We start from the raw sequence: 20,741 nt of genomic DNA, 5'->3' as shown, positions 1-20,741 counted from the left end.
ACAAATATACAAAACTGACTTTCTCACTTTATAATAGAGAAAGCCTCTAGACAAGACACTATAACATACAAAAAGAAGAAAATACATATTAACAAGTTTATGTTGCTTTGATAGTCAGACAAATGATATTCAGAATTTAACTCAAAAAGACTATTTCTCTCTATATGACTTAACATGTCTGTCTCATTATCAAAAGTTTTAGTTTTGTTTAAATGTTTCCTGTCAAGGGAAAAGATAATCTCAGAATCATTTAGCTATTTATCTTCATCCATATCTGTATATAATTTCCTCTTCCCATCATATATTCTAGACCACGTGATCCATTAACCAGAGTGCATGCATATATCAGCCATGGCTCCTTCATACCTTGGCTTCGCTTGTCCTCTCCATCTGACATCACTTTTGCAAAGTGATATTTCGAGGCCAAAATCAAATGCCCCCATCCGTTAAAGATCATCTCCCTCCGCTGGCCTCTCGGGCACTTCCCCCAACCTAACTCTTTGCAAGTATTTTGCCCAACTGCTCTACTGTGTAATGGTAAACTCTGGGAGGGGAAAGGATACCTTTTCTGTGTTCTTTGGTTGGCGCAAAGCTAGTCATACAGCATCAATAAATATGCTTTGAAAAGGGGGACAATCAAGCTTTCACAATTGAAACACAATCATTTGAAAATGTGCCAGGGAGCAGAGAGGAAGTGTGTGATTTCAGGCAAAGGGCTTTAGGAAACCAAAGAAAGAGTGGAAAGAGGGCACCAAAGCCATTTTTACCTTCACAATTATGCCTTAGGCTCAACCCAAAGTAAGGTGAATAGTAGAGGCAGGTCCCTGAAATTGCAATCGATCCCTAACACACTAACTGTAAATCACTCCATTCACTGCAAATAATCAGAAAGAATTGCCAGAGCCAAAGCAAAGGTAACTTACTTCCTTTTCCTGAAAATAAAGTAACTGAGAGTTATAATGGGAACAGAAACAGAATGAGAGGGAAAAGCGTGGCCTTTTCCACGCCCTAACACAGTCTCTTCTTTGGTATAAAAGGGGGACCTAAACGGGGGGTTGTTGAAAACTATGAAGAATGCATGTGATGTCTTACAAATAGATGCATATGTGTGTATAATGTATACATACATCTTATATGTATACTCCCCTTTATGTGTAGTATACCTCTCCAACAACTCAGTAACAGCACCTGGGGTTTTAGAAATCAAGGAAGCCCGAGATGTCATCAGGTCTCACTTCTCACCTATACAGCAGGCTCAGTCTCGCCAGGACATGTGTTCATTCAGTCACTGCTGTGTCACTATGACTGTTCAGTGTTATGTCATTTTATACTTGACTGCAAGTTTTTTGAGGGAAGACCTATATCCATTTTATCTCTATATCCCAAATCCCTACCTTGGGAAATAGTGCAAACCAAGCAATGTGAGAACGAGTGAATACATTATCGAGCTACTCTTAACTCAGAAATTTTATTTTGCTTCTATTGTATTGAAACGTTCCTGTCTCCACCTTTCACTCGGTTTTAGGCTGAAAGCACAAGCAGGAGGCCGCTCCCTCTTTAAATCCTTGATTGCAGATGCCAAGACTTCTGCTCTGCTTCTAACACTTATTGGGGTTCCTTAATAGTACATTTTCATCTCTTTGAACTTCTCAGTATTGGTTAAACTTGGTCAATATCTGTTGATCATTGATGGATACTGGAGGCAATAGATCCTAGGTTACTAGACTCAGGTTGCTTGTCTCAGTCCAAACTGGCTCATGACTTGAGGATGGAAGCTACTTTTAAAAATATAGATTTCTCTTTTCTAACTCTAGAGATTATTTGCTCCATTAAGAATGCAGCATTATTTATAATAGCCAAGCTATGGAAGCAACCCAAGTGCCCATCAAAAGGCGAGTGGATAAAAAAGCTGGGATACATATACAAAATGAAATATTATTCAGCCATCAAAAAGAATAAAATTTTACCATTTGCAACAGCATGGATGAAACTAATATAAAACAAAATTAAAGGGGGAGAAAACAATGAATTTTGAGCAGTGAAATCTCAAAAGTTTCCCAGGTGATTCTCATATAACAATAGTTTAGTTAACTTTATGGAGCTGGAGAAGGCCCATATTTACAACAGAACAGAGTTTGCCTAAGAAAATGGCTTTATGCAGAAAAGTTGGCATGAGGAAGGGAAGCATAAAGCCAAGAATAGAATGGTCAGAGGTAAAATTTACCACTAAATATGGAAATGGTCCATAACAATATGTTCCAGCTTGCATACAGTAAGGCAGGAGGAATTCCCTCTTACTCACCAGGGAGAGTCAGCATTTTTGTTCTATTTGGACCTTCAACTGATTGGACATGGCCCACCCACATTAGAGAGCACAATCTGCTTTACTCAGTCTATGGATTCAAATGTTAATCTCATTCAGAAACACCTTCATGATGACACAGAATAATATCTGTCCCAATGTACGGGCACTCCATGGCCTAGGCAACTCGACCTATAAAATTAACCATCACGATGGGTATTAATTTAAAAACGTTGATAGACTGTAAGACTTAAACAAGCTCTGTCTACTGCGATGCTTGTCACATGCTTAGTACCTAAGAACTGGTAGTTCCATTCCCTGGTTTTTAATCTTACTTTCTCTTTATACCACCTGCCTTGTGTTGAAAGCTCAATAGAATGACAAACTCCTCAAGTTTGTAAATTTCTAGATGCAGGCCTGAAAATCTGCCTCGCTGCAACCATCACCTATATTCTTTGGCTTTTGTCAGTGCCTTCAGATATGCCAGCGCAGGAAATCTTCCTGTGCAGCCCAACCTCCAGCAGTGTCTCCTCAGGAGCTCAGAAGCTCTGGAAGGAAAACAGTGTCTTAGTGGAGTAGGTCTGCATGGGGGGTGCATTTATTTCGGTCAAACTTTTGTTTTTAAATCATAGGTGACTTTTCATTACCTATTTAGCAACATAGTTTGAGAAATGCTACATTAGGCTGTCAATTAATTTTAAAAAGAACTTTTATATAATTGTTTTTATTAAAATGCATTATTTAAAGTCTCTTGTTCAGCTAGTTATAATAAACACCAAGGATGAAAAATATTAAGTGCATGAAATTAAGTAAATACAGCCAGTGGAAAATAATAAGAATATATAACTTTCCTCTCTTTTTCTGTCTTCTATTTAGGAGAAAACATCCTGTTGTACTTAAATTAATAAGTAAACAAGGTCTTTCTATCTTTATATTTTACCATTTATCTGAAATCAGAAAATTTTTAAAATGCTTTTGTAAAATCTGATAACATCAAATAGAAAGTTTTGTAAAATTTATTTAAGTAAGTGTGTTGGCAACTGTGACCAGGGTTTAGAATTATATATCCAACAATAAAGTTCTGTTTTAATAAATGGTTTATTTCACTTAACATAATATCCTTGAGGCTCATCCATGATGCTGCCTATTGTAGGATTTCCTTCTGTTTTAAGACTGAATAATATTTATTCATTTCCTTTTTCCAGTCATCTGTAAATGGCTGTGTAGATGGTTGTTCCAGTCATTTGTAAATGGCTGTTTAGATGGTTTCCAGTTCTTGGCTATTGTAAATAATTCCTTAATGAACATGGGAGTCCAAAGGCATCATATAAATGATCAATAGGTATATGAAAAAATTCTCAATATCACTAATGAAATGTAACCAAAACCCACAATGAGATACCACCTCACACCTATTAGAAGAACTATTATAAAAAAAAAAAAAAAAAAGAGAGAGAGAGAGAGAGAAGACACCAGAGCTGTTGAGAATGTGAAGAAATTGGAAAACTGGAACCCGTTGTACATTCTTGGAAGGAATGTAAAATGATGCAACTGCAATGGAAAGCAGTTTGGAGTTCCTCAAAAGACTAAAAACTACCATATGATCCAGAAATCCCACTCTGGATGTTTACCTGAAATAACTGAAATCAGGATCTCATACACACAGGCCCCCTTCTCTCTGAGTACTTTATCATGGCATTGATTTTGTCTTCGTTGAGAGATTCTGCACACACAGATGAGCAGAGAATTGGCTCCTCTCCTCTCTCTCTCTAATTTCTCTGTCTCTGTAAAATTTCCTGCTCCTTAGAGGGTGGGAAGCAGAAAATTGAAGGTGCCAGAAAAGGGAAAAACTGTGCTGTTAAAAGCACAAATCAGATTTCACTTCTTTCCCAATTTACTGCATCGTAGGTGGTATATATTCTGTTTCCCTGCAGGGATTTCACACTCAGACCCTATACCAGAGGTCAGATGAATCAGGAGAGGAGATTCTTTCATCAAGCAACTAAATGGGAGGAAATGTTTTACCAACAACTTAAGTACATTCACTTGACTTGTGTTTCCTGGTCTCATAAGCCTAACTCTCGCTCTTAAATCCCCTTTCATGTAAAGTAGGTTTTCCAGATGGTACATAAAAACTCAAAGAACAAACAAGTTCAGAAATCAAGGCAAGGTGTCCCACTGCTAACCTGTCGGAATAAGAGTCTTTTCTTTTTTTCTTTTTAAAATCTCTAAAGGCTCAACAGACTTATTACAACTGTCAGATTTCCGTTGAACAAATTGGCCATAATGTAAATAAATAGTCTCTCACTTTTGTAATGCTAACACCCAGCAGAAACATAAACCCCAAAAGCCACAACAGGAAAAGCTGCCCTGAATTAAGGATGAGGTCTTCCGGAGTAAGAATAAAACCAGGTTTAGATGTGGAGTACTTCCTCACTGGGCATGCGGCTGAAGTGAGGATTAAGACTGTATGCCTGGCCTGTGTGGCTCAGCGGTTGAGCATTGACCTAGGATCCAGGAGATCGGGGTTCGATTCCTGGTCAGGGCACATGCCTGGGTTGTGGGATCGATTCCCAGTTGGGGGTGTGCAGGAGGCAGCCGATCAATGACTCTCATCATTGATGTTTCTTTCTCTCTCTCCCTCTCCCTTCCTCTCTCTGAAATCAATAAAGACATATTAAAAAAAAAAAAAAAGACTGTAGGCCCAAAATATTCAAAGTCCTCAGGAGCACCTGAGTCCCTTGTTTTTATAAGCTACTACTCAGAGTTCTCGGGATTCGAGAGGAATCCCTAGGAGGCACCTAATCATTCCAAATTGCCAAAAGATATTAACCCTTGGGATCTGATGTGAAATTGGAATTCTTAGAAATTCTCAGGAATTTCTGAAAGCACAAATAATTCTGTATTTTCATAGCAATTTTCAAATATGTTTTAAAATAATAATGAATAGCTAAAAATAAACTAATTTTGTTATAACAGGATTATATTAAATATTTCAGGAGGGCTTTTGTTAAAAAAAAAGGATATAAAATATAAAAGTGGTTATTACTATAAACAAATATGTTGTGACAAGATTATATATTTAAATAGGATGAAAAATAAAGTTTGCCTGATAAGATATCTGATAATAGAAACATTAACGAGAGAACATCACTAGCAATGAATGCCAATTAATATAATTTAAAATTAAAATATAAAAGCAGAGGTATTTAATATTTAAAAGTCGGTATCCTTAAAAATGAAAGCTTAAAACACACAAAGCTTAATTGTTCTATCCCACAGGCCAAGTGTAGAAAAATTTCTTTTATTTTGCATTGAAGGCTTATCAAAATAAATCTGGGGTGGCGATACTGATTTCAGACAAAGTAGACTTCCTGTCAAAGAAAATAACTAGAGATAAAGACAGGCGTACAAAAGCATAAAAAGTGAACCCACTGAGAAAATGTAACAATCTTCAATGTGTATATACCTTACTACACAGCTTTTGTTTGTTTTATTTTTGTTTATTTTTGTTTAAAATATTACAGATGTCCCTTTTCCTCTCCAATGACCTATTCCACCCATCCCATCCCCCTCCCCACCATTGTCCGTGTCCTTGGATTGTGCATATAGATTCTTTGGTTAATCTCTCCCCCTCCACCCATCTACCACACAGCTTTTGAATGCACAAGGCAAAACCAAGAGTAACGAAAGAAGAAAGAGATAATTTTACAATAATAATTGACGACTTTAACACTCTCACTTAGTAAAAATCAAGTTTAACATGAATTAATATTCACAAAATACGCAAGGAAGAAGAACTGAACACCACCGCTTTTCAAAGAGATCTACCTGGGATTTATGAAGCATCCCATCGAACAACAGCAGAACATGCATACGAGTGTACATGGAACATATCCAAGACAGATCATATCCAGGATCATAAAACAAACCTTAACACACTTAAAAAATTAGAAATCATATAAATGGTGTTCTCTGATCACAATGAAATTAAACTAGAAACCAGTATCACTTCCCTTGTGAAGCCTTTGTAGCAACTCTTGCTTCTAAAACTCCATGTAAAGCAGGTTTCCCACGTAACACATTGAAACTCAAAAATCCTCAACAAAATATTACCAAATGGGACTCGACGTAATATAGAAAGGATAATAAACCATGCGTGGTTTATCATAAATATGCAAGGCTTGTGTAATGTTTGAAAACAAATGAACATTCCATTATAGTCTCAGTCTAAAGAAGAAAATGTGCCGCAATCTACCAGACATGCATCGTAGAAATGCATGCTTGAATCCTATGTAATCTTATTTACCAATATCACCCCCAATAAATCTGAATTTTTTTTTAAATTGAAAGAAAAAAAAAAGTTGCATGACCGTAACACTTTTATTTATGACAATTTATGACAAAAACACATTTGCAAAATTCAACATCCACTACTAATAAAAATTCTGTGTAAATTAGAGATAGATGAGAATTTACTCAACTTGATGAAGGGCATCCACCAACAAAACAAAACAAACAGAAAATCTACACCTAACTTCACACCTAATGGGGAAAAGCTAAATGCTTTTCCTCTAAATTTAGGAACAAGGAAAGGGTATCAGCTCAAACCAATCCGATTAAACACACCATTCCTATTAACCAGGAAGCTCTAGTCCGTTCAAGATGACAAGATAATAAAAGCCATACAGATTTGAAATGAAGAAATAAATAAAACTGTCCTTACCTGAGGATGACAGGATTCTCTAAGAAGGAAATCCCAAGACTTCTAAAAACAAAACAAAACAAAAAATAAATAAAACCTCCCAGAACTAATAAGTGAATTTATCAAGGTCGTAGGAAGCAAGGTCAACACAGACAAATCTACTGTAGTCTATGTACTAGAAATGCAAAACTCAATTATAAACTAAAATTAAAAAACAATATTACAAATATTTTTAAATGTATGTATTTATTTATAACCTATACAGGAGCTTCTTCTGAAAACTACCACACAATGGTGGAAGAATAGTGGAAGATATTAAAAAATGGAGATGCCTACTGTGTTTATAGACTTGAAGACTCAACGAGGTAAACACATCATTTCTCCCAATTATTTTTACAGATTTAATTTGTAGCTATAGAAAAGCTTGTCCTAAAATTCCTTTGGAAGTGGGTAGGACAGATGTGACCAGAAGGTGGAGTAGGAGACCACAGCCTCAGTCTCCCTACAAAGAGGAACAACTAGATAGTTGTACCAGAGCGAAAAATACCTCTGGGTGAAATCAGGAGTCCACTTAAGAAGGTTCAAGAACACCGTGGAGCAAACACCCTGATAATACTGTCACCCCAAGCGAAGTTACTAAATTTTCCATTAACTGTGCTGCTAGTACGTTTTCCCGGGAAAGGCTGGGCCTCCAGATAACCATCTTCAGAAATTGCTGAGGGGCTTTTTGGGGACGCAGCTAAAGCCTGTTGAGAGCTCATTATTACAGTAAAATCCCCGTCCCTGGGCAGAGTTGAAACACCATTTTCTGAACGTGCGATGTATGAAGAAAAATGACCTGCTACTGGGTCTGTGCCAACCCAAGTCTTACATGCTATACATTCTATGACAAAAATTTCCACCATTAATATGTATTAATTTGACAGGATAAAAGCACAGAGGCTCCCCGTTCAGGGAGTCACACTGCTTTGGAATTTATTCCCCATAAAACTCCTTATTTGCTCCAAATAAATCTTGCTTTGTGGGGTAAAATTCCCTCGGTGTGTCACCTGGCTCTGCATGAAGGACCTGCTTCGGTTTCACGCCACCCAGAGGCTGGCATGGCTGAGACTCCAGCAGGGATGGGCACCCTCCGGCCCGTGGGCCTTATACGGGCCTCGAAATCATTTGGTCTGGCCCTGCCAAGGCAACCGCAGGCGAGGCTCGAAATTCAATAAACCGATTTTGTTTTCATAGCTCATTTTTAAGTTGATAATTTTGCATGGCCCTTGAATGACGTTATAAAGAGCCAAGTGGCCCTTGGCAGAAGAAAGGTTCACCACCCTTGCCCTGGAGAGATCTAGACACAGGAAGAAGGCAGAGGCTGCTGGCATCAGCCACAGGGCGGGAGTGACCAGCTGTGGCCACAGGGCAGAGTTCCGACAGCCCCTGAGGACCTCAGCAGCCCTTGCAGGCTGTGTGGACGCCCACAGCTTTCATCCCTGGGGCGGGCGCTGTGGACCCCAGGGCACTGCTCTGCAGGGAACACCAGCACTTTCCCGCAGTGCGGCAGCCCCTGGTCAGCACAGCCAGCACAGAACCCCGCGGCTCTGCCTGCCCGGGGCCCCGCAGGTTTTTGTTATTTCTTTTTTTTTTTTTTAACTTTTTTTAAATTTTATTTTTGTTTAAAATATTACAGTTTTTTGTGTGCCAGCTGCCGGGGTCCAGTCCCTACCTGCTCTTCTCCTCCTGCTCAGCTGCTCAAGGACCGAACCTGGCAGGACTCCCGCCGCAGCCGCAGCCGCAGCCGCCACCGCCACGCACAAGGCCTCACCTAGCACCTGCAGCCTTGCAAGTCACGTGCCAACGGCCAGGCCCCATCCCCACCACTTGCTTCGCACGTACCCGGATCTGGATCTAACCGGATTCTTTCACCAGCCTCCGCCACCAGTGCGCATGCTCCCTTCTACCACCTGCAGCCTAGCCAGTCACTTGGTCGACAGCCGGGCCCACAGCTGCTCGAGTACCCGGATCCGGCGGGATTCCATCAGCAGCCTCCGCCACCAGTGCGCATGCGCGCTTCTAGCACCTCCAGCCTCTCAAGTCACGTGTCAACAGCCGGACCCCACAGCTGCTCAAGCACCGGATCTGGCCGGATTCCATGAGCAGCCTCCGCCGCCAGTGCGCATGCGCGCTTCTAGCACCTGCAGCCTCTCAAGTCACGTGTCAACAGCCAGCGCCCCCACCGCTGCGCAAGCACCGGGACCTGGCGGGATGTCGTCTGCAGCCCGCGCCACCTCCCCTTGGATGTGCCCGGCTGGCCCCTGCCGCTTCAGGTTCCGCCAACACGGTCAGGGCCCGCGCAGCTGCTCCCGCACCTGGGCCCAGCAGCCTCTGCTCCTCGCTGGTTTGGACCCTGGTCTTCCTCTTGGGTGACCTAAGGAGAGGCCGGGGAGAGCCGCGGACCCCTCCAGGCTGGTAAGCGGGGTTTTCACAAGCAAGGAAACTCACTGTAGACGAGGCTGCGCTTGGGAGGCCGCGAGGCAAGCAGGTCTCGGCACCGGCCTGCAGAATCTTCAACGTTTGTTCATGTGGAGGCCTCAGCAGGGCTCAGTCAAGGAGCCAGCGCAGGTGGGCCCAGTAACTCCTCTGCAGGCTGTGGCTTCAGAATGACTGCGGCCCTGCGGGCGGTGAGTGGAACATGCATTCCAAGAGGCGGGGAGGGGCTTCTGAATGCAGGGTCCAGCTCACAGGTCCACAGTGGTCATCGTCTCAGTGACCTCCAGCACTGTCGCTCCTGACTGGCTCCTGCAGGCCTTGTATGACCCCCCCCCCTTCTGCATTGCACCCTCAGTGGTCAGCAGGGGTCTCACTAGCTTGGAGGTGGCTCATTTAGTGCCCACCTGCACCAACGTGGTGGGATGTCCCACTGCAAATTCCAGTAGCTACACATCGAAACAGAGTGAAAAAATATATATCTGTATCTATTTCATATACAGGCACTAGCATGTATTATGTACCCAGCAAGGTGTTAGGTATTGGGAATAAAAAGCGTACACACACACAACACATATACACATACACACACACGATACACATACCGGACACGATATCTACCCTCAAAGGGGCTTTCATGGGAAAAACAGCCCTTCACTCTCTCTCAATGTGATTATAGTAAACTGCAGTTTGGGTTAGGCAAAATTATTCACAGAATTCTGTAGAAACACAGAAAAGAAGCCCCCAAATATAGCCCCAAAGTGTCTCTGAGTCCTGAGAGATGAGTAGGAGTCCGTTAACGAGCACCCCACAGGAAAGAACCACTATGTGAGAAACAGAGGAAACACACTCAGATTCTTGAAAGTGTGGAACATTCAGGGATCTGCAGGGAATGCCATGTAGGTGGACACTTGGAGAAGGAGGGAGAGGCAGACCTGACGAGATGTCTGCAGCGAGTTGATAATAGAACTTATGTTCCATGTCAGGGAGACTCAATTTGATGCTTTGAATCTGTCTTCGATTCGTTCTGAAACCCAATCAGAATTTTCTTTAGAAATTCAGTAAGCAAAACCAGATTAAAACTGCAGTGTTCAAGGGGGAGGAGTGAAGGAGGGGCAGTGAGATGGGCAAAAATAAAGATCTATATTCGCCCGGCCAGCTGGGCGTGGCTCAGCCATTGTGCATGAACCTAGGATCCAGGAGATTGCCCACAGTTCACATCTAATCTCTGACTGCAGCTGAAGACTAGAACAATCATTTGAGTTTCACTTCATCTTGTATCTTGGGTCTCTTGAGGACGTGATAAGGATGTGTGAAAATGGGCATAGCCAGACATCCAGAAGAACCAAGGGTCAGAACAAGGGGGTAAATCTAAAGGGTTTGAAGTATTATGTAATAAAAGACGGCTCTTGTTCTAAGTGAGTTGACTTTTCATATGCACATTTGGATCAGGAAAACCCACGTATACCCTAAGGGTGTGTAAAGCTCCTCCTATAACTGAAGGGTGGGCACTGAGGGATTTTTTTTCTGATTCAAGTCAGATTGACAGTGTCTCCAAAAAAAACCCCGACCTGCCTAGAGGTAGGTAATAAATAATTAAGATGTTGGGAGAGAGATGGTGACTGTCACCTGGCTTCGTCCCTTCTCATGCCAGTGGGCTTTTAGAGTGTAAAGCTCTGAGAATATGTTCTGTTCTGATGACTTAGACTGAGGAGAGAATCAGTAGGAAGTAAAGCAATTATACTCATTGTGTAACTTAATGACACAATGTAATGTGTCTGCTAAGTGGATGTGAATATATGTGGGTTATTAAGCAAGGTTATGGATCTGAAGAAAGCAATAACCAAACTCTGAAACATTTATGACAATATTTAACAAGCTAATATTAAACAGACTTTAAAGAAGTTTCCAGCAACTTCATGTAACAAATGGAATTAACCAAAAAGTATCAGTCCAATCAATCTTTTTCTCATTTTGTAATAATTTATTGGTATTATTCTTAGAGACACTGTGAACATATGTGTTTATTTCTGCTTTGATGTATCGAAACTCATTACCAAGGGGCTTTTTTCTAAATATCCTCTGAAATATTTATATAAATTACAGACATAACAATATTGTTTACAAATTGACTTTTATTTTATTTTATTTTTTTCCCACACCCAACTCTTAGTGAGTTCTCATCTCATCATCTAATTGTGCTTTTGTTAGTGGGGAAAGGGAGAAGATCTCTGGGTTTTTAACTCCCCGTCTGTGCTGTGTATGCTGGAAAGTTGAAAGCCTATACAACTTAGCGTCAGAGGCAACTGGTTTTATATCTCACCTGCAAGACCTGCGAGTGACATGTTCTGGATACTCAGGTCATCTCCCTGGATTCCATTTTTTAAAAGATAACATGCATGGCAAACAATGGTCCTAAGCCTGGAAAGAACAAACTCATACACCATCCTGACACGTTTTTAATCAATGCCATTACTATTACCTTTGACATGAAAGAAGGAAGATTAACCTTAAGATGTTATAACCAAAACATCTCTTCAAATCTAGGGTAATTAAGCCACATCTAAAAATTCTTATTTCCCGTTTTAAGAATGGGCAATAATATGTTTGTATACCATACCGAGAGTGACGTCTTACACGTGTAAAACTCTGAAGGCATCTGAAATACTTTGTCACTAACATGCCTTTCTCTTGCTTACAGTACTTTCAAATGGCTGCTATCTATGTGTGGCCTCTTGGAAGACTGCCTTTTCCATCACCGGGTTTATACAGTGAGAGCAGAGCTCGAAGAAGCAAAAGACAGCGGGGTGCTTTGGCCAAGTCTCCGGAACTTTGTTTCCAAATCACCAGGGAGAGGAGCTCCACCTTTGCTGAGCCTGTAAGTTGTCTTTAAGCTCGCTTCAGCTTCCTCTCTTATTTGGTCCATAACCATCTCTTTCGTTACTTAATAGAAGGTCCATTCTTTCTCCGTCTTAAAGAAATGTTTAAAGTCGTGTCCATTCACTGTGAAATGATTAAGGCCGAAAAGAGGAAGGGAATGACCTGCTGCTCCCAGTAACTTACTCTCTGAAACTAGTGTAGAGCCAGGGGTGAGATCGGGCGTTCTGCACACCTGGCAGGCTCTGGGTGTGTTCACTGTGCTGTAGAGCGGGTCCCCAGTCCATGAGCCCTGCCAGGTTCACAGCGGAAGGAAGGGTCTTCTTCCTTCATTTTTCTTAGCAGGTTGATGAGCTTCGGTCATTTCTTCTTTGTTTCTGTTGTGTTTTTAAAGAACTACCCTAAACATTGCTAGTCTCTTAGTTGAGGGGTACTTCGTTGCTTGAAAAGGATGAGTTTTGCACATTCCCCCGCCAAAATACTTATCTATGCTGATGTTGCCTTTCCTGTGTTTTAGCCACAAATACTTTTGTGTATTTTCATCACAATGATAATGTCTACCTGGCTCTGTGTACAACCAAAATGTGTATATATTGAGTGGGAGGTCAGCAAGATGGGGGAATAGGAGGTCCCTGGCTGTAGTGCCCTTTACAGAAGGAGCAACTAGCGATTATCCGCACGCAAGAATGCCTTTGTGAAAATCCCAGAACACAGTGGGCAGGGTAAAGGACCCCCTTGGACCACAAAAAAATAAGAAAAGTCAGTTTCATTTGGGTTGTCTCAACCCTCACAATGCGTATGTGTATCAGGTTATGTTGTATGCCTTAAACATGGGAAATTTTATTTGTCAATACATCATTAAGCTGGACAATAATATGCACAGTGATGTGGGTGGAGCTTGTTAAGAATAGTGAGAGGTGGTAAGCCCTACCGGGATGGCAGAATACATGGCAGTGTATTGCTATTATCAGTGTTGTTTTCTCAAAAGGTAAATATATAATTATTTTTGCATTTTGAAAAATTTAGAAAAATAACTACAAGTAATTTATTCACAATCCATCCCAGAGAATCATTGTTAATAATTTAATACAGTGTATCTGATGTAGGATTTCCTTCTATGCATATATTTATACATAATACAACATATATATACATGTATATAATTTTCTGTTTTCGTAATATTAACTTAATGCATAAAAATCCTGTTATGAAAACTATGTGAGAGAGTTTTTCATCCCGTAGGTGTAGCTTCATTTATCTTTTTATTTCCACTTGGTTTGTATTTATGTTGTCTAATATTTACACATGAATAAGCAATGGATAAATGTTGAGGCTTTTTTTATTAAATCCCATATACTCAGAGAATAGCTTCAAAATTATTGATCTTGATTATGGTGATGGATTTTTTGGGTTCAGGGAGTGTGTCTCACCTTTACAGCTCCAAGCTCTTGACAAATTCCCACCACACAGTATCAACTCAAGTATCTGTGAGAGAATGAAATAATGAATGTATAGTATCTGTACACATGTACTACGCCATTGCTTTCATTCTTGTTGCCATATCTAGACAAGGATCTGAGTAGCCGTAATAAGCTATAAGAAGTCACTGGCAGATATTTATTTACAGTAGCAATATGCAGTAACCCCAGAAGCAATATTCAACTGCTCTCAATAGTGTGTGCACATTGGGTGGAGGCCAGGCTTTGGGGGGCAGAGGTTCTAGATATTGGCAATCAGGAGTTAGCCAGTGATCTGAGGCCTATGCTCAAAGAGATACATAGTAGAACTGGACTTGATTTAGTCTGAAATTGATGTTCTAAGTTTTGTGCATGTGTAGGCATGAGCTTGCTTCAGTTGTCACACAGCCGCAATCCACAAGGCCTGCGTTGTACAGGGATGTGAAACTAAGCAAATAACGCCCTGGCTAGCGTGGCTCGGTTGGTTGGGCGTCATCCTGTGCACTTGAGGTTGCCAATTCTATTCCTGACCTGGGTGGTGGGCTTGACCCCAGGCGTGGGCACGCAGGAGGCAGCCAATCCATGTTTCGCTCTCACATCAATGTTTCTCTCTCTCTATCCCTCCCCCTTCTTCTCTCTTAAAAAATCAATTTTAAAAATCGTAAAAAACAACAAAAACAAAAACCTAAGCAAATAACAGCAAACTGTTTGAATCCCTGAGCGTTAACTTTAGGGGGCCATTAAAATTTGTGAACTGGGAAATTTCATGATGAAAAGACCGTACTCTAGGAGAGATATATGGTCAACATTATAAAAGGTAGATTGAAAGTGAACTTTGGACTTGAACATGAAAAGGTAGCAGCTAGAGAAGCTTTTATAAGAATACTTTGTCAAAATTATACAAGACCACTGAAGAAAGAATTTCAGCATCAGGGTAGCTTTGGAATTTCTTATTTTCTAGGATAAGAAGGAAGTCATTATAAAGTTGTATACGTTTATTCCTAAGAATAACTGTTGTCTTTAGTATTTATTCTAAGAAAGAACGTTTTCTTAGATCAAATAAGTAATGAGAATAGAGATAAAATAATTATTTGGGGGCAAAAGAACTAAATATAGTCTTTTCTTGTTTTCTGCATTCCCAATAAGATGGAAGGTAGGGGAAACCCAAGTGGATAAGATTAGTCAGTTCCAACATATCGTCTTACTCCTTAGAAGGTACTCGGAGGACACAAAAGAGTTAATGCTTTGTACCTTCTGTAAGAATCTAAGGTAACCTGCTTCTCCTTTGACTTACACCGTAATAGCCAGACCTAAAAACCATCCTCTCCCAGCCATTGTGGTTCAGCGGTTGAGCGGTGGACCCATGAGCCAAGACATCACTGCCGGGTTCCGATTCCCGGTCAGGACACGTGCCCAGGTTGTGGGCTCTGTCCCCAACAGGGGACATGCAGGAGGTAGCCAGTCAGCGTTGACTCTCTCCCATGGAAGCTTCTATTTCCCTCTCTCTCTCACCTCCTCTCTCTCTAAAATCAGTAAAAACATATTTAAAAAAAAATCATCCTCAAAGGAAGTGTTATATGAAGTGAAATAAGTATATATTTAATCACATTTCTTGCAGCTTTGCCTTTTATGAGGAATACACTCTACTGCCTTGAGGGATAACCAGTTTACTACCCCAGCAGTTTACAATTCCACCCCTTTTAGTGGTGGTGCTAGGGGGGTGGGGGGGAGGTACTACTGTTTCTTGTTAGAGTACTATGACTTATAAAGATGTCTTTATTTTTGCCTGACTCTTATTACTGACATGAACAGTTGGCACTCATTTTTTACAAAGGTTATTACATGCACAATGAATAGTAAAGATAATACGTAGCTAAATTGGGATATATATGCTATCTATACCTATTCTAAGTGACTGACTGCCAGCCTCCTCACGTAAGAGTCAGACGTCTGCTAAATTATAAATCCATTTGATTCATGAAGTTCTTGATTGCTCACAAAGGGAGATGTTCAACCCGTGTTCCCCACGAGTGTGTCAGTGCCCTTAATTACAGTGTTTTGAATTGTACGTAGAACAGGAACAGAAAATTCAGATGCAGTTAGAATGTCTTTGTCTATGTTCAGCTGAAATGGGTGCACATAACATAATTGCAGTAGGATAGCACAGCGTTGTTTCATATCAATAATAGTACTAACTGGATTTTGTTTGAGGAATAAAATGAATTGTCCTGCACTTCTTTTGGTTTGGAAACATGACCTAACTTTGTTTTGATTGCTTCTTGGAACCTGATTAAAAGTAGATAATCATTTTGACACCAAGGCTGGTACACAAGCACAGTTGAGTAACCTGGGAGTGGTAAATGTGAACTTTATTCTGATGGGGGACTTCAGCTTTGAAATCCATTAGATCCGTTGCTGTTGTGTGAGCAGCTGTTGATCTGCAAATATATTCAGTATAAATGTTTATGTTAAACATTTAGATACAGCCTGCAGTTTGCATTGTTTTCACCCAATGAAAAATATCTACAGCCACCCGGGGTTTGCATCTATTTGCATTATAATGGTCCAAACACATTGTCAGGAAGTTGTTTTTATTTTCTTAAGTGAGCATTATAGAGCTGCCTACAAAAGAAACTGACTCAGGTGTTTTGGTGAATTGTTGAGGAGTTATCTTTATGGAATGAAGTTTAACCTCAGAAATATTTTCCTAAACTTTAAATAAGAGCCAGTCACTCTTCTCAAGGATGCCTCCAAGTGATGTGAGAAAGAGAAGATTGTCTGAAATTTACTTCAAAGAGATACTTAACAGGAACTCCTCAAATAATATGTCATTGGATATTAAAACAATGTTCATGGTTTAAGTTTATTTTAGTTGTTCTTATCAGTAGAATATGTTAAGTATTGGTGACTTCCTTCATATTGGAGATGTATGACACATAGTCAGAGACTCCTGTCAATCACTTTTTTTCTTTTCAAAGTCCTACTATCACTTTTGAATATCCACAATTCTTTTCAGAATAATAGCCTTAGTGTTAGGTGGGCCAGGTACGGAAGCCCAGGTACAGAAACCAGGGTACAGAGACTCACCAGGGCAGGAAGCCCCTGATGCCTAGCAAGGGGCAAAACTGGGAAAACAAGAACCTGTCCCCAGGGTAATCTAACACCCCCCCAGCCCCCCCAGCATACTGCTGGTCATGAGGTTTAGACCCCCTGAGCATTTCCTCCCTAAAGATAACATCTAGGCCTCAGTTGTATTTCAGCTCCAGGCCCAGATAAGCAGGGAAACCAGACAGGTGGCACCTTGGCTGACTCAGGACCAGATACAGTGACTAATGACCCCCTGCCCTGGAGCTGACCAATCAGTGGAGACCAGGACCCTGAAAGAGCACATCTGGAGAGCTGATGCATATTCTATTGAGACCCTCCCCTGAGACCTCCTTTAAGATTCCTGCCTGCAAGAAAGAGATAAATAGGCTCAGGACAGAGGACACAGTGTGTCCCCCCCACCACCCGGGGAGCATGCCAGCACCATCTCCCTCCCTCCACGGGCACCATCTCCATCCTTCCAAGGGACCCCAGTGGGACTTGCAAAAGGGGAGCAATGGGCAGCAGCAGCTCATCCTGGGCTTACCTCCTGAGCCTGCCTCCAAGGTCCCTTCTCTCCCTCTGACTTCCCAGGGAGCCAGAGCAGCCAGGCCGACGCTCTCCTCTTGCTTCTTGTATGCTCTTCCTTGTTTCACTGTCCCAAGTACATTTTTGCTGCCATCATGGACCCAATACCCTTTGGCTCAGTGCTGTGTGGCCTTTCCCTTGGGGTATCCCCACCCCCTTTTAATAAATTTAATTTTTTTTTTATTTACCCATCAGATGACTATTTAGCCTCCCCGTGCACCACTTCCAACCCTTAACCTCTCACTTAGAATTTGTTCAACCAATGAAATTTATCAAGACTTCATTTGGACCCTCCACTATGACATTCTTGGTTTTGGAAGTTTGACAGAAGTTGTGTAAACCTTGTACTCTTATATGTATGTTATAGAGCACTTTAATGGCCCATGAAAATGGAGTAATTTCTACCATACAGGCTTACTGTGGGGTTCAATGTCCTTATAGTTAGTGAATGTGCATAACTGCTTCCTTCTCTAGGCAGTCTTCTCATAAACTGGGAGAAGGGTTGGCTATGCAAGTTTCTGTAATTTTCTACTGTCACTGAGAAGATAGTGCTGCTTGTTTTGGAGGCAAAGCAATAGGCTGGAAAAATAATAAACTTGAATTCAGTGCATCCCGGACAAAAGCGCATGATGCTTTTGTTTGCTTTTTATTGCCTTCCAGTGCCCCATTTGACAGTTGGGGCAGGAATGGCCAGCCCAGGGGAAATGATTTTTGGAAGGCGACCAGGTCTGTGGAAGAGCAGCCTGATGCAGTTATGTCCTTGACAGCAACTCTGACCTCATTCCCGGTCGCTGTTGCTTTGGACCTTGGGCAGGACACGAGGGAGGGAAGGATGGTGAACTGAATGTACTCCTTTGGTCTTTGTTTTCAGATTATTGCTTCTCGGACTCTGGGTACAAGGTGCTCTCGTGTTGTTTCCTTTATAGTTTCTGCAAATACTTCTAAGAATCCTATAAGCTAAATAAATGACTTCTTAGACAAAACTGGTTTTCAAAAGCTATTTGAGTCAAAACATTGATGTCATCAACCTTTAACCGTATTCAGTGACTACACGTCTCTTCTCATTTCTCTCTAGAAGCTCCGTAAACAGTTGGTGGTAGGTTGACTGGAGGTCAAATGAATAGAAGTTAGATTTTTAGCCTTATTGTTGAATATTGCCACGGGGGAAGTACTACCTTTATTGGGCCCTATGTGCAGAATTAATTGGATGAACAGAGTCAGAAGATAATGATAACATTACCTGGCATTTTTACTTTACCTTGTTTTGAGGCGCATTATATCATTTCCTTATTGTATCTCCGTGTCCCGCCTTGGGTTCCACAACCCCTTGGCCTGGAAGGGGAGAGAACTGTGTAGCTCTTTGTAATTTGGACGCAGCCTAACATTCAGATTTTTCTCAAGAGAGAACCTTAAAAATGAATTGAGGCAGAACTATGAGAGAGAATATTAAAAGGAAATTAATTTAGTCTATAGTTTCAGGAGAGGCCTCCCCAAGGCAGCTCAGGTTGAGATGGGAAGGATGCTCCACAGTGAACTGTGCAGGGGGTGAGGTGTGGGAAGGCGTTCTCAGTTTAGAAACGCAGCCAGGGAACAAGAGGGACTAGGGGCCTGGGGGAATCTGAAAGAAATGAAGCACCTGTTGCAGGGGTGGGGGTGCAGAGAAAGAGAGAGGCACCATTGAGTGAGATGACAAGGATGAGTGATGATGACAGGCTGAGAGAGAAGAGGGGAGGGAGGGAGGGGAAAAGGGAAAGGAGTCGGGGCCAGAACAGTCAGAGCACTTCGTTCAGAGTCTGGACATTCTCTAAGGGTCACATGAAACCCTTGGAGTGTGAAAGACGACAGTGTCATCACCAAATGACACTGGGAAGTATGATTACGTAAAGTCAAGATGATGACTCTTCCCTTTAGAAGTTTACAATCTAATATAGAAAGAAAAAAAATGGGAAAAGACATTAAAAACCATATAGAACAGCATGAAAACATGATACAACTAAGTAAAGGGAGAGATCATGGTTGACGGGAGGGAAGATCAGGAACAAACCTGAGGGACATGTACCGTGAATGGATATCTGAGATGAGCCTTTAATTAATGTCAGAGGCAACATGAGCAGATACGCTCCAGGCAGAGGAAATGACATACACAGGGACATAAATAACATGGCCCACTGAGGGCGCTGCAGCTAGGTAGGGGTAGAAAATACTCTAGGGAGTCTAGGGGAGAGATGAAAGCTGAATAGGAAAAATGGGAAGGAGGAGGTCCTCAGAGCATCACCATAAAAATGAAAAGTTTGATGAGAAGATGCTCAGTGCCATTAGTCATTAGGGAAATGCAAATTAAGACTAAAAGTTCCCTTTCACCCACGCGAGGATGGCTGTAAATAAGAAAAAACAGTAACGATTGTTAGGGCGCGTGGAGGCGTTAGAACACGGGTACTTTGCTGGCGGGGATATAATAGGGCTCATCTGCTGTGGAAAATTGTGTGTTGATTCCTCAAAAAAGAAACACCACCACACAAAATTACTGTGCAACCCAGCAATTCCAGTCCTAGGTGCATGCTCTAGAGTATTGAAAACAGGCACTGAAACAGGCGTAGGCACATGTTCACAGCAGCGCTGTTCTCGATAGTCCTACGGTGAAAACAGCTAACATGCCCACGCACAGATGAATAGATACATCGGGGCATGTGCGTACAGTGGATGAGTGTTAGGCCATAGGAAGGAACGGAATATTGATGTGGGCTGCAGTGTGCATTAACCTCCAAATTATTAGTCTAAGTAAAACACGAGGCATGAAAGGTCCTGTTATAGTGCGATTCTACTTACGTGAAATGTCCATAACAGGGTCCAGAAAACAGATTGGTGTTTGCCAGGGGCTGGGGTAAAGGGGTAAAAGACAAGTGATTCTTTAATGAGCATGGGGTTTCCTTTTGGGGTGACGGGAATATTTCGGAACTAGACAGAGGCGGTGTTTGTACAACATTGTGAAGGTTCTAAATACAACTAAATGGTTTACTTTAAAATAGTTCACGTTGTATTTTATAAGATTCCCCTCAATAAAAATTAAAAAAATAGAAGTTTAAACTTCTTTCTTAAAGGTATAGGGAGCTCTGAAAAGAAAAAAAAAAAAGGTAAGACAGGTGGAGAGAGAAAGAGGAATGAATTTAGGAATGGAGGGAGGGAGGGAAGGAGGGGGGAAAGATGGTAAAGCACACACGTGTTTTTGACAAATGACTCTACCCCTGGAAAATGA

This window comes from Miniopterus natalensis, chromosome 18, assembly GCF_054644295.1.
Source record: "Miniopterus natalensis isolate mMinNat1 chromosome 18, mMinNat1.hap1, whole genome shotgun sequence".
Classification (NCBI taxonomy): domain Eukaryota; kingdom Metazoa; phylum Chordata; class Mammalia; order Chiroptera; family Miniopteridae; genus Miniopterus; species Miniopterus natalensis.
Note: the sequence above shows the minus strand (reverse complement) of the source record.